Genomic DNA, 6,039 nt, shown 5'->3' with positions numbered 1-6,039 from the left:
TTAGACGGCTGAGATGTAGTGAGATCGGATACTTGTGGGGACATGTGCAGGTATATGATTGGATTAATTAAGTCAAGGCTCATATCATATATAATGATCGAAGATTTAGAGGCTCAATCTGTTAATGTGTTAACTTACAATAGACGTAGGTAGCGGTTACTCAAGTAAACGGATCTTAGTTAGCAAAGATGAATGAATATATACGTGCATACATTAAACGTATATAATCTAAGGGTGAGATAATAGACGGTCATGACTTGACGAAGAAATTCTGGATTTTTGGGAGACGTCAAAATTCTGCAAAACTTTGTAACTTTGTTTCAATTTAGAAGAAACTGATTGTAATTTGATCGTTCTGACTTGTGTGACAAATCAACCTCTGTACTTCAAACGAACACTAGTGGAATTACTTCAACTGGGCGTGGCCCCGTGATTTTTTTCCCTCTTTCAGGTTTTCCACGTAAAAATCCTGGTGTTCATTTTTTCCTTTCATGTTTGTGTGTGCTGAATATTCGTACAACGCTTGGACGTAAAATTATAAACTCTACCGCCGCGTATATTCTAACCCGCAATATATATATATATATATATATGAAATGATTTATGCTTAATACTTAAATAAGAAGATTATTTCTTCAACATCATGGATTTATGCCGTATAACGATTATCAGTGACTATTTAGTAAAAAAAAGTATAAAAATAGTAAAACTTGACATGTAAGATAATTTTCAAGAGTTTATTATGTCAATTTTTGACTTAGCCTTCATTTGGGATGGCTTTCTTAATTATTTGTAAAGCTGTTATCGATAAAATAACTTTTTAAAGTTGTTATACAAAATAGCTTTCTAATACCAAAATATTTTTAAAGCAACGAAAAAACAGTGGCCAAATAGAAATTGTGGTTACAATATTAAAAATAAAGCAATAAAAAAAATGTCCCAAACAAAGTCTTAGACTATCTTTTTTTTTTTTTTTCACCTATCCCGAAAGTCTTTGATATTATCTAATTTGAACTATTAAGATAACAAAATTTGTAGTTAATTTTTTTTAATAAGAGAGAATGTATAGTTATTATTCATATGTAATTTAGTTAGGGTTTTGCATTCTCTTACAAATATAAAAACTTGTTGTAGCTATTATATTTATAGGGTAATTTCTAAAGTAAATTAACACAGCTTATACTGATCATCTCTGAAGCCAACATGGCCAAAGCTCCTTATGCCTCTCTCCATTTAACTAATTATTGCTTAATTTGTTGGAACCTCTAATAAGCTTTTGCTAGTATTCTACAGAGCCCTGCATTAGGTACCCATACTCACACTCACCCATGTGCCCACCCATACCCAATGGGCATGGGTGGGTATGGGTACGCTCATGACATCGTGGGTGGGTATGGTGGGTACTCAACATCAAAGGACAACCGATTTATATTTCTAATTATCATATACATGCAGTATATTATAATAATCCTTACTACGCAATGTGCAACACTGACGTGGGTGCAACACTGAACCGCGTCACAACCATGATAAATTTTGATATGTGGCTTGAAAGTTTGCAGTCAGAGAAAATGACAAAAAACCTCAAGGCCATTAATCTATGACAGACTGCATTCAATAAGCGTGGAAAGTGGGTGGGTGTGGGTGGGTATGACATCAGGAAAGTCACCATAGGTGGATGTGGGTGGGCAAAGCCTGCAAGCGTAGAGCGTGGGTACCCAATGGGTACCCAACCAGGACCCCATGTATGGCTCTGGTATTCTACCTCCAATCCTATTCTCCACCTTAGCAATATTGCATGTTCTTTTGATGAGAGATTATTCTATGCGGTGTCCGAACGCATCCGAAGATTAATTTGGACACGTCATGTCATTTAATCACTGTGTATTGAGTGACGTGGTGCGTCCGGATTGGCCTCCAGACTCGTCCAGACACCGCACGTAATAATTTTTCTCTTTTGATAGGATAATGCTAGTGTTTCACTCATCTTAATTATAATGACATTGGTTATCAAGCGATGATGGCTCCTATCATCTTTTGATACCCAATAAGCAATGCTTGCCTATGCCATCCTTTAATTCCCTAACTCCCAACATCTATCAACAATTTCTCTAGTAAATCGACACCCCCTATCAGCAATTAGCATCATCATCCATAATATCATACTAAGTAACATTTGCAATCAACATCAATATATTATAAATACAACCATTTTCAATTATTAGAATGACAAACTATTACAATCGCCGACTCATATTAATGACATTATTTCAATTGGACCAAACCAAATAATTTTCTCATATTGTTGATAACTACATTTCAAAATTCTTATTATACTACAACGTTATTTATATGCGTTAGAATTTTTTTTTACAGATTATTAAAATAGTTTATTTTCAAAATTACATGGTGAAAATCCACAAATAAAATACTATAACGTGCAAAATCTTGCCAACTATGAATACCATAAGTTACATGATGAAAGTTTACCCCGTGAACAAATATATCAATTTTTGCATTAAAATTTTAATTAAAACATCAGGAAAAACTAAAAAACTTCAAATTATTTAAAATTGATATTGACAAAATATATCCTATCTTAACCCGAACAATTTTTTAATAGCCCCGATGGACAAAATTGACCCTCTGATGGACAAAATTGACCTAAGCCACCTCCAAATGAACTTTCTCTCTCTAGAAATCCACACACACTCTCTCTAGTCGGCCGCTTAAGGGGAGAAATGAAATGGCATTTTTGGAAAGTAAGTAGAATTTAACATTTATGAAATATTGAATCTTATCCCTTTATGTAAAGTCCAATATGATATCTTCATGACAATGCAAGCCTTTGAATCCTAGGTTGCTTGTCAATTTGTAAAGCCATTGCTTTGATTATCAATACACCATTGTAAATTTCTTTCAAAATCTATGATAAAAAGGAAAAAATTGAATTATACAATTATAACTTTTTGAGGTGTATAAGAACATTGATTTTGGTCCCACATTAAATAATTGAAAAAAAAAATTATTGGTGTATAAATACTAAGTGGTTGGTCATTATGTATATGCTTAAGCTTTAGGTTTAAAGTGGATGTGATCATAGGCAAATCTTGCCTAACTTAAGTTTCTCTTTAATTCACATGCTCTAACAAGTGGAATCATAGAAATTGGTTCTACTTGATCAAGTGATTCATGTGGCATGTAGAGCTCCCATATGTCATGGCTTCTTCAACCATGGTTGAAGATGGTTCAAGAGTGAGTGACTTCCATAGTCTACATAGTCGAGTAAAATTTTCGTGCATGATACTTTATAAGATTCTATTTTAAGGGTCATGATGATAAATGCTGAGAACTCCTACATATCATTAAGGTATATGCAAGTGCTTGTTTAGTCCCTATTGATAACTTAAAAATATTTTGGTATAGAAATACTAAGTTATTCACCTTCATACATACACTTAAACTTTTAAGTTAAAATCAGATAAAAAATTGGTTTAACTAACTCAACGCCTGCACTCCCTAACATAGTTTTTTCTTTTTTTGGAATGGGGTATCCACCCGCTGCCACCCTCGAAAAGGTGCTTGGCGGCGTGACTAATCCTCGGCTGACCTAGAAGAGGCACCCACCCCAGAAACCTCCTAGCCCGCACTGGATTGGGCCTCACTTAAGAGGCGCTGCCACTCGAGGCACATCGAGCATGGGTTGGGAGGCGAGTACGGTTGGGAACCCCCAACCGTACTCTTAAGTGTGGTCCAATCTGCACTTGGATCAAACCAAGGGTAGAACTGATAAAATAGTTTTAATATCGCTCAAATCTCAAAAAATAACAACAAAAAACACTTGGATTCAAATAAGAAGCAAGTTCGAGCCCCAATCAAATAAATCTAAACAATAAAAACAAGAACAAACGAGTTCACAACACCAAACTTTTGACTCATTTGATTCACAGCCCCTAACATAGTTTAAATCATAAACAATCAATATGGCATTATTTGAAACTGTTTATTAACAAAATACTTCTCATATCAATTAAATCTCAAAAGAAAAACAAGAAAACAACAAGGAATTAACACTTGTCTTCACAGAAGAAGCCAAGTTCAAACCCCCTCAAACAAACACAAATAGCAAAAACAAGAACAAACAAGCTCACAACAACATCAAAAACAACATCACATATCATCTCCAAAGCTAAGCAATCTTGTCCTCTTCATTACAACAATGGCTGGTAACATTCCAAAGGCATCTTACCATGAAACCTGTACACATCTTTGCAGTAATCATAGATCATATACTTATTCCTCACCCATTCCAACTGACCATTTTGAGCATAACTCAGCTTGCTGTATTCAGGCGAAGCCCACCAATTACTTGGTGTATTCCTTGCGCAATACTGATTGCTTCCTGGTCCATACCAATAGCAAGCTTTCAATCTCATTCCTCTATATCTGGCTATGAAAGGAGCACTGTTCCAATCAATCTTCACAAGCCCTCCTCTTGTTGCCCAGTTATCAGCATCCCACAGGCTTGAATAAACTTTCATGGCTTGAGAGTTAGGGTAGGGGATGCCGATCTTTGCGTAGTTTCTATACACTCTTATTGGTATCCCATCAACAAACCATCTGAAACAAAATTATGTTAGATGTTCAATTCTTGCTAAACTCTGTAATGGCCTATTTAGAGCATCTGTAACTGTTTAAAAAAATAGTTGTAGAATTAGTGTCATGAAAATATATTTCTTTTAAAATCCATGTGGTGTTATTAATTTTTTTTCTCTTTTAGAAAGAGAAGCATAATAATAAGGTAAGTGTTGCAGAGATGAGGATGCTAAGGTGGATGAGTGGTTTTACCCTTAGAGATAGGATACGAAATGAGCATATACGTGAAAAGGTTGGAGTAGTGTTAATGGAAAATAAGATTAGAGAGAGTCACCTTAGATGGTTTAATCACATAAAATGGTGGCCTTCTGATGATCCGGTTAGGAAAGTAGAGGTATTGAATTTGACTTAGGTTAAGAAAGGTAGAGGTAGACCTAAAAAGACTTGGTTAAAAAATATTGGAAATGATCTTTCTTTATTAGATTTAAACGAGAATTTGACTTTTAACAGGACACAATGGAGAAAAAGAATTCATGTAGACGACCCAAAGCAGTAGGACAAAGGCTTGATGTTGTTGTTGTTGTTTTAAAAAGTTCTAATAACACTTTTTTATGGCCATCATATTCTAGCAGGCTTAGTTGTAAAAAAATATTTCTTACTACAAAAATATAAAAAAATAAAAAATAAAATTGTAACCATATAGAAGTATAGCTTTCTGTAAAACAAAATATGAAAAAGCTGTCCTAAATAAGCCATAAGTCTTATTTTATGAGTTTTAGGTAGTCCAAGTTATCATAAAGTAGATGCATACTATTTGGTTAAAAAATTGCCGGAAAATCTTCCCATATTTTACTTGGAAAATTTGGTTTTTTCAACGGTAGATTAAGGATTATGGCATATAATAACTATTAAAATGTCTTCCCAGAAAAATGCAAAAGCTGAAAGAAATTCAAACTAGCCCTAAAAATATAATGTGAAAAGGTGGCAATGACTTTCATTTCAATCCCAAAATTCAATATTTCTTCAAATTATGAACTTAAAATGCTTTAGAAAAAAATCTAACTCACACAATCTGGCTCGGATTCCAGTGAATGGTGTAGTTGTGGAAATCTGCAGTTGGATCAAACCAAGGGTAGAACTGCTGCTCCTTATTGCCTATTCCATTGACAAAGACATTGGTGTGAATGGTGTAAGGTTGGCCAGACACATTTCCCAAAAACTCGAAATCAATCTCATCGTGATGATCTCCGGTCGATGACATCTGAAATAAAATTTACAGCAAAGTTGTATATTTGATCTTTATAGGTTTCGTTCGGGACGGCTTTCTCATCGCTTCTTAAAGCACCTTTTGTACTAAAAAGCTGATTTAAGAAGCAGGAAAAAAATCATCCCAAATGAAGTCATAATGCAAGCTTTCTGAGTTCAATGTTAGAACTTACATAA

The sequence above is a fragment of the Dendrobium catenatum genome, unplaced genomic scaffold (genome assembly GCF_001605985.2).
Source record: "Dendrobium catenatum unplaced genomic scaffold, ASM160598v2 fragScaff_scaffold_54, whole genome shotgun sequence".
NCBI classification, from domain to species: Eukaryota; Viridiplantae; Streptophyta; class Magnoliopsida; order Asparagales; family Orchidaceae; genus Dendrobium; species Dendrobium catenatum.
This window is presented reverse-complemented; position numbering follows the sequence as displayed.